Source organism: Corvus moneduloides, chromosome 2 (assembly GCF_009650955.1).
Source record: "Corvus moneduloides isolate bCorMon1 chromosome 2, bCorMon1.pri, whole genome shotgun sequence".
Taxonomy (NCBI): domain Eukaryota; kingdom Metazoa; phylum Chordata; class Aves; order Passeriformes; family Corvidae; genus Corvus; species Corvus moneduloides.
The window spans coordinates 100,392,711-100,409,598 of NC_045477.1; the positions used below are offsets into that span (position 1 = coordinate 100,392,711).

Sequence of the window (16,888 nt, forward strand, 5' to 3'; positions counted from 1 at the left end):
CTCATGTGGGTGGAATACTCCCTTCCCACTCTATTCTGAAGACAAGATAAACCTGAATACCACAAGCTTTCATATTCATGAGAGTCCTATCCCCTAAGTAGAAGCTGCAGCATGTTCAGAAATTAACTAAAATACTCAGAAGCAAGTTTTAGGTAAAGCTGAAAATAAATATTTACCTTGAGTAGAAGGAAATTGAGTAGAGTGAGTTACTTATCGAGCTCTACACAAAAGAGTTCTTTTGCACTATATAAGATTCTGAACGTACCTTTTGATTCAATAACATTTTCTTTCTCCTGGGGTAGCGTATGAAGGATGATATTTCTTAAAAACAAAATTTAAAAATTAGAAACATTTGGAAATTCTGTCATTTTGGTGGTACTTGCAATAGAAACTACAAATTGTTTTTACTTCATCTGAAATTTTCTTAAATACTGTATTTTTCTTTCTCAGTCCATCTCCCTCTGAAAACATGGGCTTAACCTGTAAAAACATCTAAGAATTGTTTTTTTCCTCAAACTCTGTTAATAATATTTCTTCTTACTATAAGCACAGCATGATACATACTGACATTAAAGAGTCAGTAACAAGAAGCATTTCAAATAGATTGAATATATTTTTCTATTCTCTAGTAGTTATTTCTATTTTATTTTCTTTTGTTTCTCATGACACTAGTATTTGTCTAGATAGAAACTGGCATTTCTAAGAAAGAAAGAAAACAAATACACCCTCTTTCTTTTGGGGAGAATAAAATGAAATTATTTTTCATAAAGAGAAAACATGTATTGAGAGTTCTCTCCTCTGACTTTTCAATAAGGTTATTTGTTGTGTTATTTGCAGGACTCAGTAGTAGTATTTGCCATTTGCCTCAGGAGTACAGGAGCTGCTTGCTGTAGCTTCTAGACTATTTCTTGTACATTCAGCTACTCTGCCACGGGGAAGCTGATTCCATTTGCAAAGAGAAATTTTGCCTCTTAGCCTACCACATCTATTCATTGTTAATCTAAGAAAACTTCAAATCACAGAATCATAGAATGGTTTGGGTTCGAAGGGACCTTAAATATCCTCCAGTTCCAATCCCTGTACTGTAGGCAGAGTATGCCTTCCCTAGACCAAGTTGCTCAAAGTGAAGGTGCTCCTAGACCTTTTTCTTTTTTAAGAAATGCAGGGACTATGAATTTTGTATAAATTTGGTGATACCATGTTTCATGAAACTGTGAATAATGTGAAATAAAAGCCTCAAGGTTTTTCCTCAAGGGAGAAATACATCTAAAGTAGGGTTATCAACTGAAAATATTTCATGTGGTTAGCTGTTAGAAATTTTGCCTTTAAGTGCAGACAAATTTCAGTCACAGAAGTTAATATTTTTAATAGGATACCTGTTGCTGCCTGTTCCGAGCTTCCCTTCCCCCTCCCCAAGAGAAGCCAGGACTTGCCTCTGCCATGTGCTCTGAACTCCTTTGTTCTAAGCGCGGGCAAAACCACATGTAACTCAAACTCTTCAGTAGTGTCTGATTGGCCGGTCACCCCAGGTCCGCCCCCAGTCTGCCCCTTTCCCCTTCTCCGAATAAAAGAAGGGCCCAAGAGGGGGCCCACCTTCTTTGGCTTGCACTCCTCCTGTGAACATCTGCCTCTGTCTCTGTTTGAAAGCTTCTAATTGCAGGAATTGGGCAACTGAAGGCTATATTTCTCCCTCTTTGCTTCTACTGGTGGTATCAGCTTTGCAGCTACCATTTGCTGCTTTCAGAGCTACTGAAACACTGGATTGCCCGTGCTACCTCTCTAGGCTGCCTGAAGCTTTCAAGCCATTGAGCTACAAGCATAGCCGGTAAAAAGCTGTGAGTATTTCCACAGATACCTGTACTGCTTACATTGAAATGGCAATGGTGACAGGCACACAAATAAAATCAGGCATTTAACAATTATGAAAATATAGCACGTTGCAGTATCTCGTTGGCAGCTTCAGACTGCTGAAAAGTGCAGTACTGTAAGTCAGCAGTCTCTGGAGTACCTTATTGTGAGGAATATGATGGGTCTTATAGATGTGGTTTTCTTCTTTATATATTTGGCTTCCACTTGAGGTCACTTTTATGTTTCCTAACATGCTTTTACAGATATCTAGTCCTTCACTGGTCTATAGCTCCAGGTTATATGAGAATTTTATGCCTTTTACTTTTTTATATACTATTTATTTTTTCTTTATTGCACTGAGAACTGATTTTGACTACTTCTGGATCTTCTTTTTAACAAACACAAAAAGCCAAAAGACCACAACGAAACTCCTGCAATCATTAGTAGATATTTTATAGCTGCGGGTACAAGCCAGTGCCTCCTCCCTTAAGTTCCCATGTCCATATTCCTCTTCCCTTGACACTGTGTCTCTGTTTTTCAGAGCCTCCACTGCTGTACCTGGCCTCTATTTCTCTGTCCCGATAAAGCCCTTCATGGGAAAAAACATGTAGAGAAAGCTCAGAAAGCAGTAGTGGTTGACACATTGTCAACAGCTGATTAAGTTCTTGGGCATCAGAATGATGGTTTCAGAAGGGTGTAGTTGCAGAAAGTGCTTAAAGTAATACAGGAATTGAGACCTTCCTGACTAGGCAGATGGATCTGTAGGAAAAAGAAATAATAAAGAGGATTAAAACAATTTTCGGGTACTAAAAAAGCAGCTGAAAACAATTCCTTTAAAGAAATTATTTTCTATGGTTTGCAGCAATATGTATTTGAAGTCAAAGTGGATTCTAATAAAACCCTTTGTGTGTCTGCCCTTAAACACTTCACGTTTGACCAGAAAAACAGTACCTCCGTCCAAGTGCCCATAGGTATCCTTTCCACTATGGAGACTTTGATACTCACTTTGGATAATTTGTTCATTAATTATGAATTTGTTCATGTAAAGATTTCTTGAGTGTGTAGTTTTGAACAATAATGAATGGTATAGTGAGCAAGTTACAGTTTCCAAGCTACAAAACATGTAAATGGGAACATTTAAGAACAAGTACGAGATAGTGTCAGGAAGCAGAAAGGATATCTGACTTCTTGCTGAATCTGAACATTATTTCACTTAAAAATCTGTAATTGAATTATGGAGAAGAAATACTTTCAGTGATGGAAAGATTAAAGATTTAGTCTAATGGGCAACATTTTTCTCATTTTCACAGTAGGATCATAATTGCATCCTCTATTACTTACCCACTTTAAATCTAGATTCAGGCTTTGAGTTAGGGATTTTGAATAAATGACTGTGGCAGGGTCATTGGGGTCTTCTAAAAAATGCCGTAATAGCCTTGTAAAGTATTGCACTCTGCTCAGGGGAAAATACAAATTCTGGTTTGCCTAGAAAAGAAGGAAATGCTTCAGAATCCTTCATATGTGCTCTTTTTAGCTCCATAAACACACGGACTTATTAAGATGTAGACAATAACAAGTTAAAGCATGTTATCCTACAAGATTCCTGACAAACTAGTGTTTGTTTGTTTGCATCCCCTGACTTAGAATATCCAAGCTGAGAATAACTCAATGTAGTTCTGCTGCTGCAAGGACTCCTTAGCTACTAGAATGTCATGGTTTCTGCTTTTATTTCTGACTGACATATCTACCTTCCACTAATTTCGTCTTCTTTTACAAAATTTCTCTATTGTTTCCTTACTTCTTTCCTTGTAATTTTTTTTTTTTCTTTCTGCATCTCTCCCCTTTACATTACTTTTTCTATGCATTAATTTCTCTTCTGGACACAAGAAGAAGAGGACAGTATACTGATGTACAGAAAACTGGGCAAGACAAGGAAAAATTGCAGATGCTAAAGAGCAGGAGCAGAGGAATTTTCCAGCTGCTGAAGCATTTTGTGACATTTTCCTTTGTCATGCTTTAGCTGAGAAACAGTGGAAGACGGTTCTGTAAACTAACTCTATCTCACACCTGCATGGACTTGTTTTGGTTCACTGGTAAAAATATTTTGGACGTGGGTGTTATGCCATTCAGCCAATCCCTCTGGGAGGTAGATGGTCAAGCATCCAATGGTTTTATGCCGCCCTTGCAAACAAAGCTATATAAGCTGAATTATATAATTAAATATAGCCATTTCTGGCCTTTGAACCTGATCCTGGACTTGTGTCATTTCTCGCCATTGCTGGGGACAACAGCGACAAAAAATAGCTGAATGGTCTGTGTGGTTTTTGTTTGTTTGTTTGTTTTGTTCTGTCTTGGTTTTGTGCATGTGTGTGTCTAGTTTTTGTGATTGTTCAAGTGTGCAGAGAACTGGTTACGCTAGCTAACCTTGTTTGTTTTCAGGGAAAGCATGTACAAAAACTTTTGCAATCCTAGCATTGATTTTGCTTCTTTAGTTGTTTGGTGGTAACGAAGGAGTCACACATGACTACTTAGCTTTATATTTCTGTAGTGGGAAAACTAAGGGAATTTCCCTCAATATTAAATAGTGACAACAAAGTCAGGAATTAAGAAGCTGTGATTCTTCTCTGGAGAATGGACTGCTGACAGTGTATTTTTGGTAAGGCTATTTTTTTACTCAAATTTCCAATGCAAGGATGTAGGTACTTTGTCCTTAAACAATAAATTGTTGATGTTACCAGAATAATTTTTTTTCAGTGAAGTGATGAAAAACTGTGAGTAATTAAAGCTTGAGGGATGTATTGGTTGTTTTAATTCAGATACAGGAGGATGCTGAGCAGCTGTTTTTGTATATCAGGTTATGCACAGAGATTTCAAAGCCTTAATCTTACAGTGACTATCCTCCCCCATAAAGGATTTTTGGCCACTTAAAATACAGAGATTGTGTGGAAGAATAGAGAACAATATGCAAGCAAAGTGAGAAAGATAGGGATGAGCTTCCAGCAAATTCCAAGATATTTTCTTAAAAGCCTTTTGCAATTGGTGTCCTGAACTTCAGCTTGAGAGAGTTAATATGTGCTGACGTTCCCTCAGTTAACAGTTCAAAGAGAACAAACAGCTTTTTCTGACAAGGAGGGTCTAAGTTTTGTGAATATGCTGACTACTTTTCCCTATTCTTCCTGAATTTGAAACTGAAGCTTGGTATTCTCTCAGTCATATATATAAATCCATAAATAAGATGAACATGTACCCAAAATCTGATCATTTCAAGTCTTGCCCAGAACCAATCCATTCTTGCTTTTTCTTCATTCTGTGCAGATATCTTCATAAGTCACCACTCCTAATTACTCAGTTGCAATTCAGAATGAGTGACATCTCTTAAAGCCAGAAAACTGAATGTTACTTTCATAATTATTTCGTTAAAATCCTCATTTAAATGTCTTCAAATATTATGTTATTAATTAAAGCAACTTAGTCTATCTAAAATGAAACTATTATTTTAATGAGAATGTCATTTTATGTTTTAGCCAAGTTTTATATCTGTAAGAACCAGGACTTGTAAGAAAATTCTTTTAACTGAATGTATGTCTCTCTGTTGCAGTGCTTTTTATTTTACATAATCTCAGAGAAATAATTTACTTTTCTTGATGTGATGCTTGCTTATTGTCAGATATTGAGGTCAAGAAAAGCCAATAATTTCAATTGGGAATAACTGGTGTTTTCAAAAAATTTTATTGTGATGAATTTCCAAAAAAAAAAAAAATGTAAAGGAAGATCAGTTCTTCTAAGGACCTAATACCAAATTTGCAATGTATTGCTTTTTTTTGTCTTTGTAGTAGGAACAGTAAGGAAATGAGCCAGTCAGGGTGATTCTAAAATTGTAACAATGTCAAGAAATATTTTTTAATTATATTTTCTTGAAATGAGCTTTAAGAAAATGAATTCTTGTTTGTCTTCCTATCAAGATAGGAAGCATGTTACTTAAAATGACAATGTTAGTGTGCGAAACACTTCTACCAGTTATAAAAGATGGGAAGTTTTACAAACATGAATAAAACAAAAAATGGGAATTCCTGGGCATGGAAAGAGCAAACAGGAAATGTTCTCATCACTACTCTCTGCTGCATGAGAGGTGTCCATCTTTAAATAATGTGTGAAAAAATAGTTATCAGTATTCTCTAAACTTATGGTGGGGAAGCCTAGTTCCAGTCTCACAGGTTAGATAAGGTACAGAACTTAATACAGAAAGAAACTTCTCAGAAAACTAAAATTACCTTTTCTTAAGTTTTCTTTATATAGCTGCTTCAATTCCTCATTGTTTGGGTTTTTTAACTCTTACCTAAATTAAGGAAAACTGTTATTTTTCTAATAAAGATGATTCTAAATAAATAGAGCCTGAGTCCTGTGATCTCATGACAGGTGATGTAATTACCTTGCTCTTAGCTTTCTTGGGGATGACATGCTACCTGGAGAAAGTTTAAGACGCCCCAGAACTGTTAGAATATTTCTTTGTTAAGCTGCAAGAGTTTATCATTAGACCTCTATTCTCACACTCTGCATAATGCATCTACAACCCAGAAATTAGAGTATTTCTCATTCCTCTGGTAGAAACAATCAAAGGTTACATTTTACCTATGAATAGCGTTTGATTAGTGCTTGTACTGAGGTATTGTACTTCAGCAATAAATAGAAAGTGAAATCTGAGGAGGTTTCCTTCTTTTGTTTCACTTATGTCTCAAAAGTAACTAATTTCCTTTCTTTCTAATCACCACCTTTTAGAGATGCTGAAAGCTGGTTATTTGAATGAGATACACCCTGATTACAAGACAGTTCTACATGTTATGTTTAAGTTATAGGCCTGCGTGCAAAATCCATATTTTAACAGACAATCTGGACATATTTCTAGAATTAGCCCTGACAACTGTTATGCTCCTGTATGCTTTGAAGATTTAAGATACATATTTCCCAAAGTTTATGTAGAGTATCTAGGTAGTTTTAACTATAGAGCCTTAAGGAGACACAAATCACATTTTGATAAGCACTGTGACAAATGAACTCATTACAATCTTCACATTTTACAGAAAGGCTTTCCAAGTGTTTGAGAGAAGAAAGATGACAGTCTAATACTTCTTCTAAAGAAAGGAAATGGAAATGACACAACTTCTGGACACATGTGTGGGCTAATATTCTAACTTGAAGATAAGCAATGATCACATTAATGATGGAGTACTTGCATGACCAGATATTGCATGTAATTCCAACTCTAAATTTATGGGAAGGTGATGATCTCTCATTCTGGAGACCATCTCTATCCACATGGATGACAAGAAGATGATCAGGTGTAGTCAGCATGGATTCACTAAAGGTAAATCATACCTGATAAACCTGATTGCCTTCTGTGGTGAAACAACTTCCTGGGTGGCTGAGGGAAGAGCAGTGGATATTGTCTACCTTGACTTCAGCAAGGCTTTTGACACTGTCTCACAAAATCCTCCTAGGCAAACTCAGGAAGTGTGGACTGGATGAGTGGGCAGTGACATGTATTGAGAACCAGCTAAACAGCAGATCTCAGAGAGGCGTAAGAGCAGCGTGTTGGAGAACCTCATGGAGAAATGTTTCCCGTGGGGCAGATCCCATGGTGGAGCAAGGGAAGGACTCCTCTCCCTGAGCACTGGGAGAAGCCTCGGGTGATGAACCGGCCATAACCCCCATTCCCAGTCTCCTTGCGCTGCTGGGGTAGGAGATAGTGCTAGGAAGGAGGAAGGGGTGGGGAGGAAGGTGGTTTTAAGATCTTATTTTACTTCTCATTATCCTTTTCTGATCTTGTCAGTAATAAATTCATTTAATATCTCTAATTTGAGCTTGTTTTGCCCATGACGGTATTTGATGAGTGATCCTTCCCAGTCTTATCTCAAACTCATTCAAACCCTTCATTATATTTCCTCTTCCGGTCCAGCTGCAGAGGGGCGTGAGAGAGCTGCTCTGGTGGGTGCCTGAATCCAGCCAGGGTCAACACACTGCAGTCTTTTTGGTTCCTCCCTGGGTGCTAAAAATGACTGTAGGGTTGACCTTGGCTTGATGCCAGGTACTCACCAGCTGCTCTATCACTCCCCTTTCCAGTAGGACAGGGGAGAGAAAAATGAGATGGAAAAAAATTAAGCAGGTTGAGACAAGACAGTTTATTAAAGCACGAAAAAAGAAAGTTTGTGTGCATAAGCAAAGGGGAAAAACAAAAAAACAATCTCTGCTTTCCATCTGTGAGTGATGTTCAAGACACTTCCTGGGAAGCAGGGCTTCAGCCACGGTAGTGGTCCCTCAGCAAGGCAAACATTGTAAAATGACAAAATGCTCCCCCATTCCTCCTCCCTCCTTTTGCTTTTCTGTCTGAGCTGATACGTATTCATATGGTATGGAATATCCTTTTGGTTAATTTGGGTCAGTTGTACTAGCTGTGTCCCCTCCCAGGATCTCGAAAAAACAGTGCTGTGCTGTGCCAGCGCTGCTCATCAGTAGCCAAAACACTGGTGTGGTTATCAATGCCTCTACAGCTACTCATGCAAAGCACAGTACCCTGTGATGGCTGCTAAGAGAAAATGAACTCCAGCTTGGCCAGACTCCATACACGAAGTCTGCATATTTTTTAATAAATCACAGTCTTGTGCTGCAATGATCAAGCATCACAGTGAATAATGTAATTTTACTAGCCTAGCTTATGCCAGGGCATAGATAGTTTTCTGAAACAATTTTATCGGTGATCTTTGCTTATGCTGAAGGTGCTTCAAACATCTTCACCGCATGTTTGACAGGATTTCACCTTTGAAACTTGCTAGAGGGACATTGATGTCATTCAGAAAACGACATGTAGCTGGTGAAGAAGAGAGAGGACCAACTTGCAGTTTGTGGACTGTATTGATCTGGAAAATGCTGATAGGAACAAAAGGGAATCTTTATCAAGGACTTGTTTTGCTCTTTGAAAATAACTTTGCATTTTAAGAAGCTCAAGCAGTATTGGTTGAAGGTTATAATGCATAAGTTAAGTGATTGACACCTACTCCTTTGCATCTGTTACTTTGCTCTGACAGTTTTCTGTAGCTTCTTAAATAGTTTCTAAATCATTATGCTTTTTCAAGTCAAGATGGTTTGTAGGCTGCTGTTTACAGACTGGAAACAGCATTAGTTGCAAGGTCTTTCTAAAGGTCACATTCAAGGCCTTTTTTTAAAGATAGTGTTAGCTTGCTATGAGCTTTAAACAAGAACAAGAATTTGATACTTAAGATGGGGTTGGGAAGAAAATTAAACTTACAGCTCATTTTTCATTAGATGTTCACAAGCCTATCACACAAATGTTGTTTTGATCTGATATTACATTGAGTTTGATCCTACAAAGACTTCAAATCTAATTGTTTTTAAGGTTTCTAGGCTTCTGCTGCATCATCTGTCTTTCTATAAAGGTGCTCTCTCTGGAAAGCCCTACTGCTAAATCATTTCGCAGCAGTAATTTGCTGTAATGTTAAGGAGCCCCATAGAGAGGAGATGGTTTCTGTGCTGTTTGTGTTTGTGAGAGTGAAAACACTTGTAGGTGTTTGGCAAAAGCAGACCTGCTGGCCTTTCCTTGCTATTAAGTGAGCAAGAGATGACAAAGTTTTGCACTGAAAGAACAGCTTGCACAATTCAGATAATTTTTGGAAGAGGTTAAACTCTGATTGCACTAGTTGCTAGTGTTGTGCAAATAGTGTTGGATGATCAAAGTCTGTCCTGTAACATGTTCAGAAGCCATCATCTACTCTTTGGGTTCTGGTATGTAGGGTGGTATTCATGCAGGTGGTATTTCTGCTTTCAATAAATTTCCACAAAGAGTCACCTTCAACTATTTGTGCAAAAAGTCCTCTATGTGCATGTAAGCAATTGGTGAATGGCAGGTTTGGCAAACTTTTGGCAATCTGTGTGACATCATAGAATCTGTTCAGTTGCAGTTCTGTTAGTTACCCAAATTAAGTTGCTAAAGTTTTCTGATTCTTTTAAAGTGTGAAAAACTTGGTTATTTTCCATTCTTGTCCCAGTGGTGTTTGGGGACTGATTGAAGATTCTACAATAGCTTGAGAACATCCTTCTGAAGGGGACTCATGAGGAAAGGAATAACTTCCTGATTATTCTGCTTTGAAGTCTTTTGCTTCTGTGGTGGTATTTCCTGACAATAAAACTGAGATAATCTCTGATATTTTTTTAGGTATGGGGAAGGGGGTGCACACTTGGGAATGCTTCCTTTCCTGATTGTTTCTCAGCAAAGGAGATGTTTCTGAATATGATTCAATAGAGAATTAAGTTTCACCAAAGCAGAAGAAATATTTTAATTAAACATTACCAGCTGTGTTATCTACACTGTGTTTTAGGAATTTTCAACTGCAGACAAAGGGTTGATGAGTGAATTAACAAACAGAATATGTATTGTCTTGGCTCTCTATTTTTGTGCAGTGCTTAGGCTTTAATGTGCTGTCTTAACATATAATTTAAGACAAGTTTTTGTTGTCTTTCATCCACTACTGTCTATTCCAGAGTAGCCAGATGTGGGATAATGAACCTAAGTACAGTTATACATACTAACTGGATTTTGTTTGTCCCTTAATGAGAATTCTACAGTAGCTGGGTATATCCTGTAGATTTGCAACATTGACAGACCTCCACTTTTATGAAGAATAGGTGTGGAAACCCTCTGATTGTAGGTAAAAAATGCTAATTCAACTTAGCAATCTCCTAGTGAGGCACTCATATTTCATATTCTGTAGTAATAGAAAGTACAGAGCACAACATCTCTCCAGTATGGCTCTTAGGCTCTCTGTTTCCCATATGGCCAAGAAACAGTTTACATGTGCTCACGTTAATGGTGATATTATACAGCCCTTCACCTCAAAACAGATTTATGTTCACTCACTTCTGACCATATATAAAACAGTATTGCTGTTCTTATTCCTCCTGCCCCCTATTTCCTCTAGTATTTAGTTAGAACCTAGAATTCTAGGTTCTTTACTGCCTACTGTTTGAAACCACATAATTTTATTTGTCCTTAATCACTACTTAAGGCAAGCTGAACTTAGGTAAGAAGCTGAAAAAGGACTGGAAAATTCCTTTTTGCTTAGAATTAATGAAATTGGAAGAGCTCTCCTGTCAGTTTACAGGAAGTAAACTCCTAGAAGGAGCACTCCTCACCAAATATTTGTGTAATTGTGCTAATAAGCAATAGAATTTTATTTCTAACCTTAAAAAAGTAGGAAAAAATCCATTAACGTGATATTTAATTTGCTATTTTTCCCCTGATAATCCTAGACATGCATACATTATTAAAATTAGGTGGAATATTCAAAAGTCAAAGCATTAACTTGATAAAATGACAGTTTTGAAATTACCATCTGGTCTATTGTCACAGTTCCAGTGATGTAGAGAAAGCTATAATACCATAAGATAATATATTCCAAGATTTATATAGATTTGATTTTACATATTGACTAGTGTAAAACATACCTGGAAATACATTAAATTCTAGGATTATTTAAAAAAAACCCCACTTTTAGCAACGTTTAATTGAAAGTTTGAACAAATTAAGAACTCTTTAAAAGATTGATCAACTTCTTTTAAGCCTATGAATTTTTCATATTAGTCACAGTTTCCGAGAGCGTCAAGCAAAATCTGTCTGCAATTCACATAACCACCCACAGCAGTATTAATAATCATAACATAAAAGCAGAATTGCTTTTTATGGAAAGGCTCTGTGACACTGGTGTTATGAGATGATCTGCAGAAAGCCAGTCACTCATAATTGTATATGTTTCTGTGCAATCATCTCAGAGGTAAATTTCCATCCAAATATGAGATGTGCTCTTTGTTTTTAAACCCAACTCTAGAGCTGCTGGATTTAATTCTAAAATGTCTATCAGCAAAATATAAGGGTTTTAAACTTCACTCTGGGTGCATAAATGAACATTTTTAAAACCCTTTGCAGTTTAAAATAAAACATATTAATGTGAGGTGCTTTTGGCTTTTTTGTTGCTTGGGGTTTTTTCCCACTTGAATGATCCTACATGTAGAATACAAAGCCAATTTCAACTTATTTGAGGACACCAAAGATACAAAACCAACCAAACAACCAAAAACCACAAACAAAACACTTTAGAAAACAGGAAAAAAAAATCAAGAGAAATCCTGAAAACAAGTAAGTAGAATTTTAGTTTGTATCTTGCTCCAGTTTAACAATTATAAATGCTGCTTGTCACGACCAAATTAATTTTTTGAAAATGGCTTTCTTTTTAATTTCCTAGTCTAAAAATTCTTGTTAGGTAAAATTTTTCAAAACTATGATTTCCTAACTCTTAGAAATGTATGCTTGTTGCATAATACTATAAAACTAAGTTTTATATCAGGCTAGCCATTTTAAGCTTTAGACCATTCAAAATCTATTTTACTAGGGAGACATACTTCCTAGGGAATTTTATTTTTTGCCTATTGAGGACTTTGTAATAAATGTTGAGAGAAATTAGATAGAATTGAAAATCTTAATAAATGAAAAAGAAAACATTACTCAAGTTCTGAGAATAACTAGTTTTCTTGCTAGGATTTTTAAAGAAATGCTAGGAGTTCAACATTAATCAACAAACTATTATAAGGAGCCACATAATGCACAAAAATGTGAAGTGAAACTGCCTTCAGCTCTCTTAGTGTTTTGGTTTAGATTAGAATTGTGTTTTTGCAGCAAATCTGTCTGCTAACTGAGTTTGGTTCAATCATATAAAAGCTTAAAGTGTGCAAAATTGATTGCTTTCAGGTGAAACTGAACCAGAAAATGTACAATTAGTGTGGTCTTAATGGGTTTTCAGTTCACAGGACCACACTTCAGCCAGCTGAAGTGCAATGCCTGAAACACAGATGGTGTGGGCATCAGGTCATTGTCACCTGCTGTTTTTCTCAATGGAACTGCTTTGATTGTCCTTCAATATTTACTAATCTAGAGACAGCTCATGATCTATGTCATGATTATACTTTCAGACTGAGTTGATTATACTTTCAGACATTCACAAATAATGCAAAACAATGAATAGTAGGAATGGATAATTTAAGAAGTTGCATATCAAGAATTGGGTGTTTTGGTAATGAAATATGGACTCCTCCACTTGAAGCTTAGCAGAAGCTTTCAACTTGCTGGCATAAAATTTAGTGAATTTTATGAGAGGATTTGGTGGCCCCGGTAAACATATTGTATCAGTTGTGCAATAGATTGCAAGAAACTTTGGTACTGACCAATGTGTTGAGGGGCAGAAAAAGTCAAAGGCTGAGTAACAATGGAAAGTGAGATTGTTTTTATCATCAAAGACAAACATCAGTGTAGGAATATAGTGAAAAACAAAGCCCTTGTTTTTGTTGCCCTTCTCTTTTTTCCTGTCTTTGAGTGATTATGGACACTGTTGAAATTTCAGGAAGCTGCAACCCAGCTACAATGCATTTTATTTTCTTTGTCTCAGACAGATGAATTCATAGAGAATATCACTGGTTAAGGTAAGACACTGAGTGAAAGGAAATGTGGCATAAAGGGTAAAGTGTTGACAAGACAAATGAATGATGAATGACTATAGGAAGAAAAAAGTAAAGAAATAAAAAAAGTGTGCTTTTTTATGTAGTTAGATTTTTTTACTGATATTTTAAACCTGTTCTACATTAACAGCTTCTCACATAACTGCCAGAGAGGTGACAATTCAAAGAAAAAAACATCAGTAATACTATTTAAACCCATATAAATATTAAAATAAATAGCTTTGGGAGCTAGGTGGTTTTGGTATTTACATGTATTTACGTATGCTATTGAGTACCGTTTTACGTTGCTGGTTGCAGTTGGTTCCAGATGGTTGCATTGCACCATCTCCTCAAAAGCCTCCTCAGATCATGTTTAGGAATAATTGACCATTTGCTTGACATTTAGCAAGGAACTTGGCTTGCTTGTCCACATTTGATAGAGGTTTTATGCCTTCAGAGAATATTGGCATCAAGAGAAATTCCTACTACCTTTTATTCATGGACAATCACTTTTCATTGAAGAGGTATTGCTCTTAACATTACATGGAAGTATGCACAGCTTTTTAAAGTCCATACTTATTTACCCACTGTAGCTTTAAATGTTAAGCACTTCATGTTTAAGTCCGGTTTCCTACAGGGAATTTGAAAGGCACAGTCTTTCACAACAGAGAAATCTGCTGGACCTTAACTTCCACATTACCAAAACTGAACTCATATTTCAACTTCAGTGGCATTACTACTGTAAACAAGGCTAGTGAAATCCAGTTATAAGCTGAAAAATATATGACATTTTTATTTTCCTTCAATCATCCTTTTCTGTGAAGTTGCAAGCAGATGTGAAAATCACAGCCTACTTCCCTTAACAGTAAGTGAGCCAGTATTTCTGGCAAGATCCTGTGTAGAGGAGAAGTTCTCTGCACAGTAGATAGGAAAGAATCAGCAACATGATTTACTATTACTCCAAAGAATAAAATATTAGGAATTTTTTATTTTTGCGTTTTCTATGTAGCAAGACAAAAGAAGAATATTACCAAATACATTGTGAGAAGTAAATTTGAGTGATAAGCTATGCAGTGCCTTTATGAGCCTTCTGGACCTTATCTGAACAGCTCTTATAGAAATTATTACTTCTCCAGCTCTTTTTCATTAAGTACAACCTCTCTCAATAGAGATGACTCTGTTTACAGTTCTAACTGCAGTTGAAAGACATTGGGGAAAAGTTAAAAAAGAAAGAAAAGTATTAATTGTAAAGCAAATAAATAGGTAAAGTACAAAAAGTTTCCACAATTCTATAATATTTTGCAGAAGATAGAGCAACAAATAATATTCAATTTTATTTCTTTTAGCCATCAAATGAATGATGCACGATCTAGTCTTATGTAGCGAAACAGAATTCTGTATTAGTGTTTATGTTAATAAATCCAAATTGTAATCTATAAATATTTTTATATATACATAAATTTATAATCTATATAATATTTAAATTTTTTAACATATACATAAATTTCTAATTTCATGATTATGAAATGTTCTTGAGTTTTCTGCGCTGAGAAGTTAGGCAAATGCATTGCTGTATATTTTGTCTGGTTTTCCCCCTTTTAATAATAACACGTAAGCATAAAAAATAGTCAAGAAATACATTAGACTCCCAGGGCTTGGGAATGGCCTTCTAAAACATTTCCTTCATGGAGGTGCTATGGAGAGGTGTGAGACACCACAGTGTCAGGCTCCTTCCCCAGTGGATCACAGTGCAAGTGTGAGCTGGGGTAATGGAGGCTGAGATTCAAATCCAGCTTCTGCTTGACACACTTTTCACCTTCCCATGGAGTGTTTTAACTTTCAGACCATCCTCCTGTCTGAGCTGTTAGAGGTAACTGCAAAGATTCAAAACAGGACCCTCTAGTCACTAGGGTTGCACCTAAGTTAATTACACTGACCAGCACAATTACTTATACTGTGGGTTTTTTTCAGAGATGCATGGAAATTCCTAACATGGCTTTGCACAAGGAACCATGAACATAGTCTAAAACTTTTTTTTAAGATGTCTTAACTTTCTGGGGGAATAGTCTGTCATTAATAGCAGCAGAAGGATGTCCCTTTCTGTTCTTCCCTGTGGCTCAGAAAAGAAATCACAGTGTTGTGCTTGTATGAGTTTGCTATTCTGCCCACTGAATTTTTTAATTCTTCCATGTGGACTTTCCCTGTTAAATGCCACAGTCCAAAATGACTTGCAGTAAAACTTCCTTCTGAACAAAATGAGCTAAGGGTGTTTCAGGTAGGAAGGATTCAAATCTGATTTACCACACTCCAATTCAGAAATTTTACTTAAAATCCTACGGGTCTGCAAGGATCACTTCTTCCTGTTCTGTGACCTGAGAAGGAAAGAATTGACCAACTGACCTTATTAATCAGATATTTCATGCCTCAACCCCCTGACACCCTGGGGCCCTTTAGGATGTGTCTAGATGATTCAGTACGGCACGGAGCACAGCAAAATATACTACCACATGTAAAAGTAGCAGTGTAGCTCTGTTGATGTTTCTACTTCTGACAAAGCTATTTCAGTACACCACCCTCAAAGAAGACAATTTTAAACATAATGTTATTCCTGTTTATATTAAGGTATCAAAGAATAAGATTATATCCAAAATAGCATAAGCAATTATTTACCTTCCCATCTTTGAGGAGATTAGTTTCCAGGTAACATGAATTCAGAAAGCAGTCCCATAGTCCAGGTTTTTCTTCAAAACCTTGAATACTCACCCTGACCAATAATGTTCTCTGCTGAGGATGGTATAAGAGCCACTGGTTAACATACATACAGATACAGACCACCTCACAAGTAACTCTGGTACAAATATCCCATATTCCATTGTATGTTCTTCTGTCCCTGCTCTATTTCTGAAATATCTTGAAATTAGAGGTTCGGTTCCCATTACAGATGCTTCCAGTAAGCTCATTATTGTGGATTGCCTGGTTGCAGTGCAGCTTGTTGGCTCTGGTACAGAACAAGGGGAGTGTTGTTAGCTGAAACCATTCTCCTGACTGTGACGTGTTGTTTCCAGGCAGAAACACTGGTTGGGAGATTATTTTGAATAGTTTTATTATAATTGTACCTTTCACAAGGAATTAATTATAAGCAAGTAGAGCAATGGTGATATGTGACAGTCATGGCTGCTGCTATGCTTCTCCACTACATCTTGTTTACAGCAATGAATGTGAATTGTGTTTGTGCCAGTTCTTCTGTCAGACATGAAACTCTGGCTCTGGCATTGGTGACAGTCTACAATTTTTTAAAAATTCAACAGTTTTGAATGTCCAGAAGTTTCAAAGTTTTAATGTGTGAGGAGAGCAGAAATGAAAGATTTTCATATTGATAGCTACAGGAAATCTCTGCTGAGCCAGGGTACACTGAGACAGCAGATAAGACACAGATATTTACAGAATGTGACTCATCCTAAGGAAGACAAATGGACATATTCGGAAC

The 16,888-nt window shown here is 36.6% G+C and overlaps 1 long non-coding RNA gene across 1 annotated transcript; it reads right to left on the reverse strand.

Annotated features, from left to right (window-relative positions):
* Window positions 1–639: 639 nt before the first annotated feature.
* On the reverse strand, window positions 640–16,383 carry LOC116440167. The gene is made up of 3 exons (XR_004238443.1): window positions 16,072–16,383; window positions 3,190–3,333; window positions 640–2,607 (listed from the first exon to the last, which is right to left on the reverse strand). It is a non-coding gene; the product is annotated as an uncharacterized LOC116440167 (long non-coding RNA).
* Window positions 16,384–16,888: the final 505 nt, after the last annotated feature.